This window comes from Anser brachyrhynchus (assembly GCF_964034855.1).
Source record: "Anser brachyrhynchus genome assembly, chromosome: 20".
NCBI classification, from domain to species: Eukaryota; Metazoa; Chordata; class Aves; order Anseriformes; family Anatidae; genus Anser; species Anser brachyrhynchus.
This window is the reverse complement of record NC_137713.1, coordinates 10,511,294-10,531,757: the sequence shown is the minus strand read 5'-3', so window position 1 is coordinate 10,531,757 and position 20,464 is coordinate 10,511,294. Positions and strand designations below refer to the sequence as shown.

The window sequence follows — 20,464 nt, the reverse complement described above, 5'->3', positions numbered from 1 at the left end:
GAAATGTTATAAGAACTCCAAGGAAAAGGCATCAATCAGAGCTTTCAATTAACTCTCTATGGGAATCCAGGCTTTGATAAGTTTTTTCGCTCATGGAACTACTCATATTTATTTTACAACATATGACTCAGATTCAGAGGTGCCAGCTTTTAACTAATATATAAATTATCTTCATCCTTGAAACCAACAGGGACATCTCTGTATAGCATATACTACAATGTATAATTATAGCTTCAGGGCACCATTTTAGATGAAAATATAACATATACAATAAAAGAAAATTCCGTTTGTATTATGTCCAGATTGGGATTTTAAAGTGACCCTGTACACATGGAGAAGTTGGTAAACTGCCTGTCCAACAGCACAGAAATTATGGTCCCATACTTACAGCCATAAGATTATTAAAACTGTGGGTTTAATTCCTAGCTGTGACATACTGTTCTGTAGCAACTTTCAATAAAAAAAAAAAAGACCTTCCCTCTCTTTCTGTGTCCCTCATCTTTAAAACAGCTCGGTTTTCCTCTTCCCCTCAACTTTGCCTTTCCCTTCTATTTTTGTAATATTGTCTTCTCTATAAACTGACGCCTGCTTTCTTCTGAATGCTATTAAACTTTGTTTTCTAACTCTAACAAATCCAAACACAAACATACTGAATCCATTTTTCTGAAGTATTTTAAGTGGATTTTTGTTTTGTTTCTTTTAGTTCTTGATCACTGGCCATGAACAAATTCCAAGGACTTCAGAAAGCTGGTTTTGTCCAAAAGAAAAGTGTCAACTTAACAAATCAGTAGCTTTGGGGTGTTTAAGGAGCTGTTAGGAGTAAAACAGTTCCTTTGCTATACTGCAAGGGCTACATGACTAACATATTTGTCCTAGCATGTGCTATGCATGCAGCTTGGCTTACATCATTGGATTTTACAAGGAGAAGTAACAAATTATCAGCCACCAACTAGTCACTTTAAATCCCCTATAGGTTTCACCACTGCTTGAAAATGGTGTTTCCACAGACAAACAGAAGAATTTTATTTTCAAAGGGAAGAGAAAAAAGTGTTTCTAAACCAGTGCTGCTCTCTATCTCTGCGGGATGCAAAAATAATCTGTGACTGTGACTTCAATGAATTTAGTTAACTACAGTTAAATTGCATCACAGAGCCTCTCTTTAACAGATCTGCAATAGTTAATGAACATGGTGGGGAGACCAGATATTTCTTCAAAACAACTCATCAAGTAAGCTGCCTCCACTTAACAGATGTAAAGGCAGGGCCCAAAGTAGAAGCTGGCAGAAACAGATGGTGCCTAAGGGCAGCTTTCTGTTTCAGTGCTCTTGGGGGTTAGGTTAGGCAAGATGGGAGGTGTAGAGAGGTGGGGGTTGTGTTTTTCGGCAGCAGGTAAAATCCATTTGTCACACCAGCTCCAACTGAGCTTTCAGCGCAAAAGTTAATATCTGAAGCCAATGAGGCATTCTGCACTCCGACTGCAGCACGGCAGAAAAGCTCTCGGAGCAGTGTGGAGCCCCTGCTTTTTTCAGCAGGGAAAGATGTCAAACTTCTCGTTCTGAAAGACTTGCATTTTCTCCTGCTTTTTCAAACAAATAAAAAATGGGTATGCAAAGGAAAGTGTTTTATCTTATTACACCTTCAGGGAAAGAACACAAAATGACGAAAGAGAGAGTGTTTTCTTTCTCTGTTCTCCACAGAATAACATCAGTAACCTCATAAAAACAGCCCCTGCTTTCTCCTTCTCTGAAATACAGACACATACATTGCAGCACCAGCAATAAATTTCCATTGCCTCCAACTTCTAACATTGCCAAGGTATGTGCCATAGAGAGCATTTTTATGAGCCAGTTTTTGACTGCCTGGATTTCGCCTTCATAAAGAAGAGATTTTAGTCCATTCTGTCTATTTATTTTGTGTAGAGGAATCAAGGTCAATAAACCATGGAGAAATTCACTCTACCTTATTCCATTTCACACTTTTGTCATCCACGCTTTATCGAGTATCTGAATGAATTTTTAATATCATGCCACAAAATGCTTTGGTCTTCTATCATATGCTGGGACTCTATAAATCTGATAACACTTGGGAGTTCTCAAATATACTCAGCACTGAAGAAACAGCTTTAAAGTTTAGTCATTCTGATGAAATGTAAGAGCTTATATCAGTGACAGGTTGACAGAAAAAGCTGTTTTCCTTTCCATTTCACAGACTTCCACGTATGAACGCCATGAAACATGTCAGGACTTTCTCTGAGTCTATGAAGACGGAGATGGCATCTGCTCCCAGTGGGGAGCCCTTCTAACCAGTAATACTGTAAAATTTCATGATTCTGAAATCTGATTGACAGTCACAGGAAGGGCAGGGAGGAGGTGTTTACTGTATTTTATAGGAGTGCATCAATTGCTTGTCTTGGCACATGATGTATATTTTTATGGCATACAATGCCACTTTCAGCATTTTTTTTAAAGTTAAATGTATTCATGCTGGCTGAACAGGTTTATAATTTCCCATTACTGGAAAAAATATGCATCTTTTAAAACTAGGCATTAACCCTACATGCTCATCACTACAGTTTTAGATAACTGGGCAAAAGAGAAAGACCTTGAGTCTTAGGAGAACACGAACAGACTTATTCCATCAGCAGCCCAGCACACATGTACATCAGCTTCTTACAGCACCGTTGGCAAGTTGAGCCCACCTTCTAATGACAGCAGCTAGAGGAAGTAGATCCGTTGACTTTACAGTCTATTAAATATGATCTTGTAATGCTCTGCCAAATTGAGATCTGGTTGAGTATATTTTCATTTTTGTTCCTCTGACAAATAAGCATCAATGTTACCCCACTGAATGTACCCAGACACACACACACACAATTCGTCTTCAGAAACTCATTTGAATTATACACAAATGCTTACCCCAGACTTCAGTTCAAACTCCCAAGCAGTTAATCCCACTGAAGAAGGCCTGCTGGAAGGCCTGCATTTGCCAGTCTAAGGAACGTGTGGTTCCTTATTCCATCGCATACTGTAACGCCGCAGTTTTCAACCTGCAATTTGTTGTATTCTGAAATTCCACAAATGTCCTCCAAAAGGTATCTAAATCATAAGCAAGAATAGCAAACCAACAGCTGGTAGCTTTAAAATTACTAGAAAACTCTCCACCTTCCAAAGAAAAATATTAGGGATGCACAACTCAAAAAACCTGCAAACTGTTAAAAGCTTCCAAAGTTACTAAACTGTGACTCCTTCGTGTTACACAGGTGAATCAAACTCTTCGTGACAAAAGGGTGAGGCAACAACCCAAGCTGGTTTTGCTGTTCTGTAATTTCACCAACTGTAAAGAACTAAATACAAAATGAAAGGATGGCCTGGACTGTGTGCATTTATAGGGAGTGGACGTTAAATCTGAATTACTTAACAAATGAAATATAATGAAAGACTGCGGCAAGCACTGCACAGACACAGATTTAGAGGACTGATTTACCTGTGTAACCAGAGCTAGCATTTCTCAGTTTCAGTTTGAGGAAGACTGCAAGTACCCAGAAAAACAGAGATTTCCACAGTCTGATCTCCTTAATTTTTACTTCCCCTGAAATCACTGTGCATGAAAGAGTGAGGAGAAATTCAAATGCTCACACTAATCAGTCTGTTTTTTATTTTGTCATATCAAGGCAGGTGTTGGTGTATGGTCTAAAAAACACAGATTAGTTGGGAACTCAGCCATGGCCCATTAGACTACAGGAAAGACAAGTAAATAACTGGAGGTACTCTGAAGCTGGAACTATGGAGGTTACCATGAGTAGGACTTCTAGGGAAACCTTTAATATATTATTAGAAACACTGTCGTATGACTTCTAGAAATTTAAGTATTTCATCAGTGCATTTAATCTTGTCCTAGCAACCCTGTGACATAGGAGTGCGTTCAGTCACTCTAACTACTCTGCTTCTGATTCAGATAATATTACGGATAGCTGTAACAGATGGCATTCACAATACTGCTGCTTTACAAGACAAAGCTTTTCTAGCCAACTCCCACTCTTCTCCCTTCTACTTTTTTTTTTTATATATATATACACTAAGGATATGTCAAAGTAAAAATAAATTAAGGTTCAGGCCCTTAACGTACCAGCAATCATCCACAGGGCATGACATTTGTGACACCAAATGGCACAGACAGACAAAGAGAAAGAATCAAATACAGGAAGGATGAAACAAAAGTAAAGAAAACTAAATATGCAAAAAATGAGGGACACTTCCAGAAACTCAAGTGATTTCATTATATGATAGTATTACCTTCTAAGAGCATTCTTCCTCCTCCTCAGTGGGGAGGAAAGAGATTGACAGTACTCACACGTTTATAGACACAGTTCTGACTGTCCTAAGGGACTTCAGTGGGGAGGAGACTATTACGAGAACAAACTTCTACTTCTGACATGCTCCTACAGATCAATCGAAGAGCTATTGATTCCTGGCTCCCAGGAAATAGCTGTGTACATCTAATGTGTACACCAAGGACATACTCTACACTGCTGAAATCTTTCAATAGCATGGGCCTTATTCTTGTAATAATTATGACAATTTTATATTGACAAAATTGTGACAAATGTGAAGTTGTTCTATATTTACCATGCTACCCGTATTATTGCAATAAGATCATGTTTATTTTAGCAGTTAAACATGGTAATGTTAGCAAAAGATCAGCTTTAAAGGACTTCCAAGTTAATTGTGGCCTACAGCCTCCCACAAAGCAAAAAAAATCTATTCTACACCTTCAATTTTATAAAACTGTGTTAAGATACTTCAGGAGGACAAAGTGCAGCATTTTAGGGGTGGAATTTCAAAGCAGAACTCTATGGGGCTATTTTCCTATTAGTGTGATTAGCATTCAGAAATAGTTTATCCTAGGGTTGGTTTGCATTTTGAGAGAGATTCAGAGGAAAAGCAATTTATAAAACTCTCTCATACCTCCTTGTTTTAACCGCTTCAACCACAGCATAATCTCAGTGGCACACGCTTTTCCAAATGCAGAGCTGTATCAACTTAGAGCTTGTCGCTCTGGTCTGTCCTTGTTGTTCTTCATTAACACAATCTGAAGTGTATGCTTTTAGAGTTAGGTTTTTTTGCAAACTATTTGGATTGGTTTTTAAATGTAATTGACTGGTACTACCAGAAGAATTCCATTTTATTTGGGGCCAGATAAAAAGTGTAGTATATAACATATTGTATGGCGCTGAACGCTATAGTCAGAACAGGAAAATAGTCTGAGTAGTTATTATCAGTTTGCTTTATAAGTATGTTATTTACAATACGCAACAGATGTTCTCCGAATGTTAATGGGAAAATACAGGCCTTTTATTTATTTCTTTTCTGACAGACTAAAAAGTGCAACTAATATAATAATAATCTTGGAAAATCCAAAGATTACTTCACAATTTGGAAAATGCTGTGTTGAGTCATTAGTCTTATTATCTGGTATTTTCATAACTCACTAGATAAACACTGTAAACTACAATTTCCTGGTAATGATCCCTTATATGTGCAAAAACAGGCCTCCAAGAAATCTCAATTAAGCCTAAGAAACAGTGTTTTTAAATTAACCCCAACCCCCCAAGTAATGCAATAAAGCATGTACGTGTGTGAGCGTGCACATGTGCACGCACTCCCCTCCCCTCGAACGGATAGGATTAGCATTGCTGAACTGTAAGTCATATCTCCTATGCTGCTAACTGCTAACAGAATGTTTTCTTTAGCTCAGTGCTTTTCAGTCTGTGGTCTGTGAACCCAGGGGATTCACGTACTCTTTGTATGAGGGTCTGTAAAAACTGATTTGGTTTGTTTTAGTGTATTGGGTCCCTGATTCCATTGATAAAAGCTTAAGGGACTCCATCTGTTGAAAAAAATATTCGAAAACTTCTGCCATACCACCAAGCCCCAGCTCTTCAGGAACAAGGGCTCAAAGTTCATTCCTGATGTTTGCTGTGGAGTTATAAATTGCCCTGATGTGCAGCACAAATGATTACTTAGGTAGATAAAATTGAGCACAGCCTTGTTACATTTCAGAACTGTTAGGTGATCGTACTGTGAGAGAATCATGGATAGGATCTGACCAGTAGCATGCATGTTCTGTTGGTGGGTCTTGGTTTTTTTTTTTTCACTCTGTTTGGAAATAAAGCTATGGGCACCTCTAGCTTTTCCCTTTCAACAGTACTTTATCTGATTTTCCTGTATGAATAATATTACACAGCACTGAAAACTGATAGGTACCACAAAGGACAGAAAGCTTCATTATCCATGGTCTTGTGCCTTGTATAGTCACTCAGGCAGCCTACAAAATATCTGTGAAATAACATTAACCTGAAATTGTAATTTTTTGACCAATCCTTCAGGGAGAAAGCGGAAGCTAGTGCCTTTGTTATATACAGTAACAAAGGCACAAAGCATGCTGTTGAGAGGCATATGTTATTTTTTTGCTTGGCTTTTGAAGAAAACAAAGCTTATGCAAAAGGCTGCCAGTCCACTCAGTCCTAATAATTTTCAACCTCCTTGTTCCCTTTCAACTAAATTTGACAGAGATCTAAAAAACATCCAGTTATGAGAAGTTTTACACAAGCCAGTAGCTCTATTGCAGGACAGACAGATACAGCTCAGGCCTTTGAAGAGGCAGCTGACCAAACAGTAAGACAGAGGAGATGTGTCTGCTCAGCCAAATGGAGAAGGAATACACAACGGAGCAAGAAGGACTTAATGTGTGCCTGGGCAGAGGGAAGAGAAGATGGCTGCATGATGTAGTAACAAATCTAAGGCAGTTGACTTCATTATTCTCCATGCTCGTAGAACAGCTTGTTTTAGTGATGTGAGGAAAATGAGGTGCAATATGGTTGCACAGGACCGATTAAGTGATGTTCATTTCAAAAAAAAAACTCACAAACTTCACCCAAAGAAATCCACTTTAGGACAACATTGCAGAAGAAGAAATGTCGATCCTCTCATAGTTTTCTTCCCATCTCAGCCCAGCAGTTGGGAAAATAACATACATCGCTATTGTACATGACAGGTAAAGAAAAAAATGTAACAGCACATCTGGGATCATTAATACTTTAGCAGACTTCCTATTTTTAAATTAGTATCATTCAGTGAGCAAAATGACAGCTACTCACAGCGCCTACGAGTCTGAAGAAAGAAACAAACCAGCAGTTTACTAGTACAGCTGCAGACAGGCCTGACAAGCTTTTCAGAGCACTCCAGCTCGCGGAGCCCAGTTCCACCGCAGCACTAAAACACCAGGCGGGCGTTTTCTGAGGAGTCCCACAGGTGAACCGTGAGCTAATGAGCTGCCAGCCACTGCCTGCTGCCAAACGGGCCGGGCACGCTGCAGGAGCCACCGGCACCAGGCTGGCAGCACCCGGTGCACCCCAACGCCTGGCGCTGCCGAGGGGCCGCAGCCACCGGGCACCAGCGGGCCGCGGAGCTAGGCCTCGGCAAGGCCCGCACTCGTCGCCGGTCACTGGAAGTTAGGTGGGGTGGGGGAACCTGCCTCCTCCACACAGGGGAAGCTCAGCCAGACTCACTGCCTTTCTTTTCAAGGGTGAACACCAGGAAAACATAATAACAGGAGACCAAGCCTAGGTGTCTGTAATAGCTGTGTTCAGGCAGCGACGGAAGGGAGCCAGCTCTGACCCTGGCATATTGTATCTTTTGGCTCCAGAAGGCAATTGCTCACAAAATCAATTGCTTCTGCAACACAAACGCGCACATACACAAACGAACTGTGGTACAGACTTCAGGAAATATCAGTCTCCTGAGGTAACCACAAGCTTAAAATTAGGCTTGAGGATGACAAAAAAGTCTGTCTGCCTGTGTCCTGACGCATCCCATCCATCTCGGGGAGTTACCAAGGCTTCATCTACTCTGCTTACTTACGTCAATGAAATCAAACAGACTCTTGAAGCGACCGCAGGAAGTTCTCCACATGTTAGCTGAGGCATCTGGAGCTTTTCCCATTATTTAATTCTCCCCTGGTTGCCAATTCAAAACACCAAAACAGAAAGCAGAGACATTTCTCAATCTTTCCTCATGAGGGATTTAGATGGGTAAATCCCATCACAGAATAGTGCCTCTGGACAAATATAAAGATAAAATTTTCCGTTCTCACAGAGCAGTGGAATTTTCCTAGGTGCTCCATCTTACTGCCAATCTGGTGGTACCTACAGCTATACAAAATGAACTATCAAACAGTCACCCCTGGTTTGCACTGTGTGCTGTAGATAAAAGCAATGCCCAAACTGGCTTCTACTGCTAACCGCTACCCATAGCACATTTGTAGATAAATAAATCAATGTACAGAAGAATGGAGTAAGTTTTAGAAGGTCTCTACTGGGAGTTAATCTGTGTGGTTCTTTTACATCATCCACTGTAGGACTCAAGAAAAAAAAAATAAAACAAAAAACCGCCACCACCACAGAGGTCAGATTTTCATCTCTGTAATTAAGAAATGGACATTGGTTCCTGGCTAGTAAATCCTCTACTCACTCATTCCTATCTCTTTTAAGGACATTCCATGTCTGGATCTCTGCAGCCCTGCGCTGACTGTTGTTCCTTTGCCCAGACTCAAATCCCACAAAGCCGTGCTACCCGGAAAAGCCTCAGTAGCTGTTTGCCCCAGTGAACCCCCAGCTTTTTTTTTCCACCCCCCCAGCTCTCTCTTCTTTTTAAAGCCAATATTAGTTCTCACTCATGCACCTGTTAAATACAGTCAGAAAACAGGATGCAGAACATCCAAGAAAAGCTGGGCAGGCTCTTTTACTGTGTAACCTTACCTTTAGAAATGTCTATTTAAAAAGGATTTTGTTTGCAGGATGCTGTGCATAGAATGGCATGTCTTACTTCTCTATCCCTTTCCTCCTGACTCCACTTTCACTTGATAGCTTGTGCAAGAAGTTGGATAACAAAGTGCAAGCCACACTGTGGCCTGTGATCAGGCTCTCACTAAATCTACTGGTTAGCTGAGCCTTAAAAAAAAAAAAAAAAAAAAAAGGCAAAACAAAACAAAACAACAAAAAAAAACCCTACAATGATTATATTCAGCAAAGAAAAAAAAAATCTACCAATACCTCAGCTGAAGCAAAGTAGACAGCACCATAAACACACTGTTGACCAAAGGAAAACCTTATAAAGTAAGCAGTAATTGTGGAACTCTCCATTTTGGTACTAAGACATCTGGACCACAATATTTCCTGTAGATGTCTATATATACCTCACCAGCTCGCAGACAAGTGATACTACCTTCTAAATTACTGAAAATGCCCAAGCTTGCACTTTCAGAAGACCCTCAAAATTCAGGGGGCTTTTGGCTGAGCTTGACCTGTCATGCCTTGAGCAGGAAGGAAAAGCATCATTAGGGCTCACACTCAAAGTAACTTCCAAAGAGACCCCCCACTGAGAAGGCCCAGTCCATCCAGACAGCAAAGACACTGCTGTGACTTCCCATCACCCATTTTGGGTCAAAATATGATATTAGGCCGAGTGTTCTGCTTCTGGGCTGCAGTCCTTCTCATCAGGTTACTCTGGAGCGCGTGCTGGCGTTACGGGCCTGTGTGATGTATGTTTGCTGTCAGTGCTGAAATAACACTAAATGCGTCTGAGCGGGCCCCACCTGCCGAGCAATATGTTCTCAATCCCTCAGGCTGAGCTGTGTGCCGCTCGGCTAGGAAAAACTTCCTCCCACCCAGCACATGGCAGGGCAGTGATACACAACCACGTGCTCGCTGATGGGGGGACATGCCATAGAACAGACCCCCCTCCTTTCGCTTGCTGTGACAAGAAAACAACTCCCGCTTACGTATTTAAAAGAAGAAAAAAAGAAGAAAAAAGATAAAAAAGGGGGGAAAGGAAAGAAGAGAAAGAACTGCAGCCTGCTGATCACATACATCATTACCACAGTTGGCGGAGAAGTTGGCTTGTTGACGATTGATTCATGAGCTCCTGTCACAAGCCAAAAAGAGAGAGGGAAGACAGAAATATCCTTATTTATTTATTTGTAAGTGCAGCAGGAGGCTCTCCTAAACGTTGGTGGAGATCACAGTTCAGGCTAATACACGGGAGGTTGCTCTCTGCCTGCCACAAGAGCTCACACAGCGACACTCATTTCTTCCTGAATTGATTGACACCATCACTCTGTACCACCTGTAGTTTTCTCATCACAGACAGGAATTAGCAGGGCACGGAACCAGGACACATCCCTTTTTGAGGAGGGGAGGTGTGTATTTTTATGGTGCCTCTGGAAACACTAGCAGGTTGAATGCAGATGAGTTTCTTGCTCATTCATGCATTACTGCTGCCTGCGAACACGGCATGTGCCGTGATACCTCAGAGAAGCAAAGTAGTTCCCAACTCTCAACACACATAACAAATGGAAAAGGATGAGCTCTATCCCATCTGGTGAGCAAGCTCTCTGCAGGTCACATTAAATGGCATAATTAATAGTTTGAGCCTAAATACATGCAACCCTCCTGTTTCACAGAAAATAATACTTCTGAAGAGCAGAAGAACTTGGGGGTTCTTTACTGCTGTGCTGCTACGAAGAAATAGTCTGAATGTTACATCTACTTTTTCCTCTCACACTAACTTCACTTGGAGCAAGAGTCTCATGCTTCAGAAGTGCACTTTGTGTACAAAAAGACAATTATGGAGCTTCATCCACACAGCTGCAGGCTTTTGCCATGCTCAACGTCCTACAGAATAGGTTCTTCTGAATTTTGACAGGCATTGCAAAGTTTATTCACTAATTGGTGGCTACACTACATTGTATTATAAAATTAATCCAAATTAATAAATCCAAACTAATAAACTTCTTCACATGAAAAAATGGAGTAAGCTTCATAAAAGAATGGCCATGGACCATGGACAACCGAGTCCTGTCACTCTTACAGTTATTCTGACATGATATTAATCCTGACATGATTTACACAGTGTGACACAGGTAAATCCAGAAAGCAATGCTATCAGAAGGTTTAAATGGTTCTGGGTTTTGATATTGGAACATTTAAAAATTCTGCTTCTAGTTTTATTCATTTACTAACATGTCTATGCAGCGTGTCTACAAATTCTGTGATAGCAGCAGAGCAACAAACACATAGGTAAGGAGCTGCATCAGAGGGATGTGCTAACAGCCCAAAGACCAGTCTTCTTATGTCCAATGCAGATGGCATTTTATTGCCTTAGCAGCAAGAAGCTTTACACAGCCTGGGGCTTTTTTTTGTCCCCAGTACTGTACAAAAGTACAGTGTGTACTATATACGTTCTGAAGAGTACATACATAAATATGTCCTATTCGATACAGCTGTGAATACTCTCGCTATTCAGCTAAGTAGAGATTTTCAAAGACAACTTGGTAAGAGCTGACATCCAGTGACGTTCACTGACACCTAGAAGCAAACTTGACATTTCTAAAAACATCAGCCATAATAATGGCAGAGGATCTGAGTGCCCACGATGGAGAACCAGAAGCCCCTCCATGCTCGAGGGAGGAGGTACCTGATGGATAGTGGCTGTAAAAGCTCCGCTTGAACAAGCCAGCTTCATGCTAAGCTAACGGACTGTCCTCTGATTGCAAGGTTTGGGCTTTTTAAATTATGTGAACCAAAGCAATTCTGATCATTTCTTCTTTGGAGCCCCTTGTTTAGTATGCTGTAAAATGAAATGAGCTTACTCCCCATCGGTTCTTGAACAGCCCTCACATGTTAAAGACTTACGGACACGGCTAATCTGTGACAAAACCAGGAAGTGTAATTAGTCGTGCCAAGCCATCTGTCAGGCCTGAGAGACTTGGATGATATTTGGGAAAAGCATCTAAACATGTGTGCACTTGTCCTAAGTCCCAGACCATCAAAACTTGGCCAACAGCTGGGTAAAACAGGATTTGACACTTGTGTTGAAAAGGCCAGAGAAAGAAAATGCTGCTAATACAGAAAGGCACCTAGTATTAGTGGCTATAAAATCCTGTTACAAACCATCAGCCTAGAATGGAAAGCAACTGACAGTAATTAAAACTGTCCTGACACTCCCACAGCAAAGGCACAAAATCCGCTGCAGCAGTCACAAGAAGCACAGAAATGCCGTGCGAGCAGTGGAGCTTGGAGAGAAGCTTGGCAGTCTGCGAGTTTTGGTCCGACATTAAGCCGCCTCCTGATACCATACGTGAACAGCAGCTCCCAGAGAGGCGTTCCCGGGGGAGACAGAGGACAAAGATGGAATCGAGTGGGAAGGTGTCCGTCACAAGGGAAAGGTCCAGTCTTGAGAGCTTTTAACATCTACTTTCCCCTGAGATGCATTGCCACGACTGGTGTTCTTAACGCCTTGGTATCAGCTGTCATTTTTTGCCACAATAACTCAAGTGGTTCCCTTATTGTGCTTCTCTTCAAGAAAACACATTTGGTACATTTCACAGCAGAACAGTGAACAGAAAAGGAACAGGGAAAAACATTAGTTTGAGAATATTTCTGCACCCTGCAGAACGCATACAGATTTTGTGCCCACAAATTAACCACAATGTAACAAATACCATTAGGGTGGCTAAAACCCAGACAAATCTGGACAAGTCAGAGAGCACAAGGCACGCTCTGAAAGCAGTGCTTCTGCCTGAAAAAAGACCTCACGGGTCAAAGTGTGTGCTTATCACTGAGGCTTGTTAATGCGTGCAGTCAGTATATGCCAAAGGGCCAACGCCCACAGTTAAATAAACTGCATTCATTGTCAAAACTCTGCCTATAAGCATGGCTACAATGGTTTTGGTTAACTTTGCATTTGCCAAAATTTGCTGCTACTTCAAAGCAAACATTTTCACAGAAGCATCACAACACAATTGAGAAAGATGTTGACAAGCCCTGGAGAAAAAACAGAGTTCTGCTTTTCCTTCAATGGTTTTACTGGCCTGGAAGCCTGTCAGTAATAACAGTCACCTAATGCTGACTTTGTACATGGACAGACTTGGGACAGTCTCATCACCAGTTACCCTACTTCAGTACAGGAAGGGATGCTCTCCAGGTTGCAGCCAGCCAGGGTTTTTGTTGTTATAGTTGCTGTTTTTTTACCCACTCAAAGTATATTCTGCTTTGATTCAAACCCCTCTTTTATTAGGGGCAGTTACGGGATGCTCCGCTCTCGTCTGGCAGAGCAGGGACCAACATCTGCATCCCACCGCATACCGCACTGGTTCTTCTTACACACAAGCCATGCTTGAACAAAACCCCATAAACTCACTCACAGCACATCTCTGGCCTAAAATCAGGTATTTGAATGCAATTTCATTTTCATATAGAAGACTTTGTACCAAAGAACAGCATAACATGGAACAAATACAAATTCTGAAACCCTGTAAACTGTCTAGGAACACAGCTGCCATCCTCCAGGCAGAGCTATCAGTCCCGGTATCATGAAATTGTGCCACAAATACTTGCAGATAGACATGAAACAAGATTCAAGTCCAGACGCATGAAAGAAGCCAGACCACCTATTACATGCTTTTGTTGTTGATGTTAAATGCTTAGACCCATCGCTGTATTTCAGAACAGAAATTGCTGATAGTGTCATCATGCTAGACACAGTTAAAGATAGAGCTTTGTAAGCTACACAGTTCAAGAACATAGAATGTATTGAGTTGTTCAATTTCTCATCTGCTTTTGCAGCTCCCTCAAAATTTGGCTATTTGGACACCCTTAACAAAACATCAGAAGATCTGATTATTCACAGTTACAATCTACCTATATTTGAGGAAAACGAGAGAGCTTTGCAACTTTCAGAGATGGAAGTGTCTGCTATGACCTCACGGAGCATGACAGTCACCAAAAGGCCTTTCAGCTGATTTAACCAGATTTCTTGAAGTTACTACTTATAAAAGGAACATGAGCAGGGATATAAAATGAGCATCCCCATGGTACCATCATATATGCCAAAGCACTACAGATTATTAAGACATAGACTTGCCCCCTTCATTCTACAACAGGCCTTGTAATGCCTCAAATTAATTGGAGGAGAGCTCAGCAGCTCCAAAGAGATTATTAAGATCAATTATTAATTCCTCTTCCATTTTTTTATCTGTATTAAACCTCATCATTAGAACCCCACTAACAAAATAACTACAATAAAAAAAAAAAAAGTAATCCAAGACTAGTCCTCCAATTAATGGAAAATAGAAGAAATATATATTACATTCAATATGTATGACTGTGCTTTCTCTTTGAAGTAGATGTTGTGATGTGATTTTTCTTTTAGAGACAATACAACATGCAGGATTTAAGGGGAGCACTTTACATTTCATGAAGTTTAGGGGCAGACACAAACCGCATGCTCCCAGCCTGCTCCCGAGCCTCTCTGTACATTGGACTGTGCTTTGGCAACTGGGAAACATTAAGGGTGAAATAGAAGCACTGACAACAAAACGAGTTTGGGTTTTGTTTTTTTATATCTGAAAAAGGCAGAGAGTTTGTGGACATATGTGGTGGCTGAGAAGGTGTTTGTTTAAAAACTGTGTTTGCTGGAGCTCTCTGGAGGATCAGAGAGTGGGAATGAGAGATCTTCACATCTTAACCAAAGAACTTGAATGTGAAAGACATTAAGCAGGAGTGGTACAGAGCTGGTAATAACAAACGGAAACAAAGCACAGAAAGGTTAAAAATGGTACAACGAAAATCTTCCCCTTTCAACTGCTTGAGCTTTAGACTTTTAATCCCAAGAGCTCTTCAGTTTTCTACTATGTCTCCAAGGAAAAACAGAGAAGTCTGGATCTGATATTTGTAACAGAAAACAGGGAAGGTAAAAAAAAGAAAGAAAAAAAAAAGCTAAGAACTAAACAAACAACCTTTCAAAGCATTTTGTACAACCTAACGAAGCAAATGGGACAGAAGCAGGCTGCTTTTTTTTTCCTCCCTTCCAGGTCACCTTTATCCATGACACACAGCAACAAAAGCAGAAAAATGAAAGTTAAGGCCAACAGCCTGTCCTTAACTTGTCCTGCTGTGCTTTGGTACTGCAGGGCTCTCAGATTAATGTGGATGTCACACAGCATATGCTGCAAAAGTGAGGCACCACAGGACGTGTTAAGAATGGAGGGTTAAGGCTTTGGGCACTCTTATCAAAGTAAAGCTCACAGCCCTGAAATGGTACATCTCCATGGATTTAGGCTTTTGTTACTTGGATCTCTTCCCTCAGATTTGCAGGCAGGAGCATTGTGGTCATTGAACTTGTGCAAGTGGCTTTCCTGAGCACTGAATTATGCAAGTTTGCCTCAGCTTGCCTCTATTTTTACTTGCTGCCTTTATTTTTGGAACAATCTATGCGTTCCAGGTATCATGAACATGTTGAGATCCCCCAAATCTCCAGTATTCTTAGCTGGGTGCACAATGCCACACAAAGCTTTTGCATAAGCTCATTTCTTATCTTGCAGAGCAGACAAAAGACTTTTCAAACAAGCAGAACATAAAGAGTAATCCGTCATGCAAATTCTAAAGGAAATTACCGGGGAAAAATGAAAGTCCAGTGTGAAAATGAGCAGAATTCCATGTACAACCCTTGTTCTCCGAGATTACTGGCAGTTATCGGAAGCTAAGAGCTAACAAAGTTCAAGTCTTCCTAAATTTCGTATTAAGGACAAACGCTGCACATTTAAAATGAAAACTGCTTCTTCACCTCTGGGTCAAAATCCATTTCAACAGCATCTCAACAGCTTAAGTCTGTTATAACTATGGTATCAATAACTGGAGCACATAAACAAATAACTCTCCAAATCACAAGCTGTGTTCAAAATTGTGCACAAAAGGCAGATTTGAACACTTAAAATGATCCTCCGAGATTAAATGCAAAGAGAATGAAATCAAACATCACAGGCCAATTTCAGACACGGAGCTTCCATCTAAGCCAGCAAACCTAGCCTGCACCGAGGCCTGCTCAGCAGACCTGCCCATGGGGAAAGCTAAGCTGTGCATTTCTTACAACCAACCTGCAGCAGGAGATGGTCAGAATCTAAATTTCACCTTCGGTAGCCAGGTAGAGCATTGCAACTGGTGTGTGCTTCCTGAGGCAGGAGACGGGTGAAATGCCTGACTTCTGAACAACCCAGCAGTGAGCGCTGCCCTGTGAGCTGGGAGCAGAAGCGGGGAGAGAGCCAGGGCTGAACTTTTGTTTCCTTCCCATATGCTCGCAAGACATAATGAGCTGCACTCTATAAATGTGGCCACCAAAGCAGAAGCTATCTCACAAAATACATATAACAAAAAAATAATAATGGCCCTTTGCAGTTTATAAGACCTTACCAAAATGTATTTTTTTGCATTCAAGATGCCCCGGCAAACTTTGAGCTCCCTAGGAAAGGAAAAGGATGCTCCCCTAAGTCTTAATTACATGACCAGCACTCCTCATTTCTAGCGGTAAGTCTCCAAGCAGGTTGGGAGTTCTTTCTGGGAGCCTGTCCGCTCCTCGCAGCCTCCACAAGGGGAAGGTAAAGCCCTGCTGGAGGGGCTGGAGTGCCGGGTTCTGAATTTGCGAACAGGCAATTCCTAAATAAGAGAGAGAAAAAGGAGAAAAACAAACTGAACCCCAGCCCCCACAATCCTTGTTAGCTAGTCCTCACATTGGAGAGGCTTTATATTCACACATTTTAAGAAACCTAAGGGGAACGATAAACCCAATTCAATTTAATTGGGTGCTCTCCTGACAGAATAGTTATTAATAAGATTGCATTGTACAAACCTCCGTGAAATCCCAAATGCAGTCAGATGCACTAGCAAAAACATTTAACACCCAGCAAGCAACATGCTACTGGATTGTTGTTGCTCCTCTCCTTTGCTCTTCCCCCTCCAATTCTCTCTCCTTTTATCCAATTCTCAAAAAAAAAAAAAAAAAGGCAAAAAAAAAGCTCATCTCGAACAGCTCCTATAAATTATTCACATGATATTACAGTGTATGTCAGCAGTCTCACAGTGTTTAAAAAACTTAACTACAAGCCAATTAAAATGTAAACTGAGAAAGACGGATGGGGTTGGGTCGCTCTGGTGTGAACTTGAGCAGCTCATAACAATACACACAACTTCTAGACCTGCTAATTTGACAGCTACTTTCATCAGCAGAGGCTTTTTCTTTCTTTACCACACCTCCCCCCCCTTTTTTTTTTTCCTTAACATAGTGTTTCTCAGAGGACAAGCCAGTCTATATCCAGCAGATTAATCCCCCAGGTCTCACAATGCAGTACAGGCATTCAGTGTTTGAGTTACTAACAGGCTCAGATTAGGTTTGTGCAGTGGGAAAGGGGGCCAGGGGGGCCTTCCCCTTCTGGAGACACCCATTATTAATTTTTTACAACTAAACAACAGCAATGTGACAAATTGTATTTCTTAAATGAAGTCACTGCTTTCTCACAAAAATAAGAACACAATATATTCAGTTGCTACAGAAAAATAAAACCCTTCCAATAAAGACATTTAGGATTACCCAGTGCATCAGTGTAGCAAGACTGGACATCTGCCTAAATTGCTCACTGCTGGACTACTGAATAAGCCAGGCACAGATTAGCGTTTACACAGATAATGACACCAATTTTAATCTTCATGGGTTAATTACGAAAGCACCATTAACTCAGGTTCTGAACTCACAGTCAGAAACATCAAGGGAAAACCTCAAAAAATGAAAGTGATACAGACAAAGTCAATATTTAACCAGGAAAAGTCAAGCCATACCTAGCTAAAATCTTAAGGAAATGGAAACATCTTGACTTCCTTCTTACCCATGCTACTTGGACTATCATAAATATGTCATGTCCTTTATCTGTACAATGGGGATGACGGTGGCATACCTTATCGGTAAAAATGGTTAGATCGAATGCAGTAAGAAAGAAGTAATCATTACTGCTACCTGCTTATTCTCTCTCCCCTTTGTGAGAAAGGTGAAACCTGGGAAAGGTTCTCCTGTGACCAGCAGGACTCCACTAACCTAGCCAGTCACTGCACTGACAACGCACGCTCCGCCATCCCAACTTGATCTGGCATTCTCGTGTCATACTAAATGACAGCGTAATTACAGTCAGATTCCTGTGGAATGAAGGACATACTGCCCGCAGTCAAACTGGGATTGTGCACAGCAGAGAGAGCAGCATCGACTTAGGATCCTCCCCTACCACATGTGGAAGGGTTACAAAATGTAACCCTAACTGAAAGGCATCAGTCCCCAAGAAAGCCGGCCACAGGAAAACAGCCATTAGAGTGATATTACCCTACTTCCTAACAGGGTGGTGAAGGAAAAGAAAAATCAGCTTTTCAGAATAGCTAGCGTTCTGTTGCAACCACAGATACGCTTATTTCCTGTTTGGGGATTTCCAATTTTAGTATATGAAATAATTCCATTTGAAAAAAAAATGCCATTCTGATATCTCATTCTTAACCTGAGAGTTTTAACCAATCTATTTTCTGCAAAAGGAAACAACTGAGGCACTCGGGACAGTTCTGCTCACAGCTACAGAGAGCGGACAACGAGCACTGCCCATACTGGAGCCACACCATCTCTCTCCTCTTTTTGAGGCAAAGCAGCAGATGTGCTTCAGGAAGGAACAGATCACTCTGCTCAGAAGCTGTCTTTATGCTTGGGAGTGCTAACCAAAGATGGCAGAGTAGTTTTGTTCCAAATGTTCTATATAAAATGGGAGATGAGAACCAAAGCAAGAGCCATTTTTTGGTTCATATATTACAAGAAGAAAACCAATATAAGCAAAACAGAGTAACTTTTATATATAAAACTCTTGAAAATACATTGCCTTAATATGTTTTTATCCCCCAATTTTCACATCTTAAAAGTTGTATATGATAACTTTGTATAAATTAAATCACTTTGAAGGTATTGTGAAACTACTTTTGAAAGGGAAATAAAACTAAACATGGGTAACAACCTTTGTATAGTCCCAAATCCTCATTCGTAGAATGTGTATGTGAGACAGAAATAAAATCACCTTACAGGAATCATTTTTACTGATTCAAGTCATGCCATGATTATAAATTCTTTGTTGGCTAGACAGCTGGAGGTATTTTCATTTCAGGCCCAGGAAGCAGGGCTTTATTTCTAACAGCATTCACTTAGTAGCTTTTCTTTCTGAAAGGCATTGAGAAAATGAAGGGAATTAAGATGTGGCGTCCAAAATGACAGTTCCCTGAAAACACAGTTTTCTGTATACATGAATCTGAGTTTTTCTATTGATCTTCCTTGCTTTCCCTCATTCACCTCCATTCTGGTGGACAGTGGTGTTGGTTGTATCTGTCATCTCCAGTTCTCCTTGATGCCACATGAAAGAATCTAAAATTCAACACCCTAATTCCCAACGATTAAAGTTTGCAGAGCACTAAAACCTACACACCTGAAATGCTCTCATGAAATTGGCAATGTTCTGTCAAGGGTTTCCAGTGCTCAGAAATACTGCAGGCTGAAGCTACGCATTATTGCCACAGTCACTCGCTTGGATGAGGGCTTTGCCTTCCCTTTTTTAAGAGCTTGACACCTGTTTTTACCAGTCTTCTGATAAAGAGGTGCTCTTCCTTCAGTTTCCTATACAGAAAAATTGTAGCTCGCCTCAATCATTACTTGCTTGGTTTACTTTTGAAATTGTAACTTTAAGCCTTGATTTATGAAAGAAGCTAAAACACGTATTCGACATATTTAAGAACTACAAACTCAGAAAGGATTTAGTGTGCATCTGCGTGGCTTGTGGAATTGGAGCTTCTAAGAAGTAACTTGATCACAGAAGATTCATGTTTCTCAAAACCAGGAACTTAACAAAAGTTAAGTTTTCTTCATTCATTCTCTTGTAAGCTAATTTACCTGTGGATATTGTATCGGTCTCATCATTCCACCCTACTTAGACATCCAGTCCCTATGAACTGATATTTATCCTGCATCTATCCAGAGAAAAACACTCACGGTTCTGACCTAGGATTCTTGCCTGATGAATAACTCAGGAGCAAGTTTCCTCCTTAAAACAGTTCATTACAGTAGCAAGCATTATCTTATAATTGATCTTATCTGTATGTTAAACACTTTTAGCATCTTGTCAACTCTCCAACATGGTCAATTACCAGATAATAGTGCCCACTTCCACATGTCTTATTACTTAAATGGTAAGATCAATAATTAAGAGTACATAGCACCATTAAGCACCTGCTGATGAAAGTCTGCTGATGCATGGAATGAATAAAGGTAATTACCCCACCTCTTCCTTTTGCTGATGCTGGATACCGCTTATAAACACCTAAGCTCCTTAGTGATTCAGAGTTTTTTTTAGCCTTAGATCTACCTTTACCAGAATTTCCTAACGAACAGAACAAAAAATTCCTCTGTGTATATGTTATCTCATCTGTAAAAAGAACTGAAGTTTTGCTTGTTTTATTTGAATGTTAACGATCCCGTGACTGACTACAAGCTATTTACCATTTTTTGGAT

At 40.9% G+C, this 20,464-nt stretch overlaps 1 protein-coding gene across 5 annotated transcripts in view; it reads right to left on the bottom strand.

The window, feature by feature from the left end:
• The window catches only part of AUTS2 (activator of transcription and developmental regulator AUTS2), a 761,884-nt gene that overhangs the window by 258,220 nt on the left and 483,200 nt on the right, over positions 1–20,464 (bottom strand). The gene's annotated exons all lie outside the window — the stretch shown is intronic.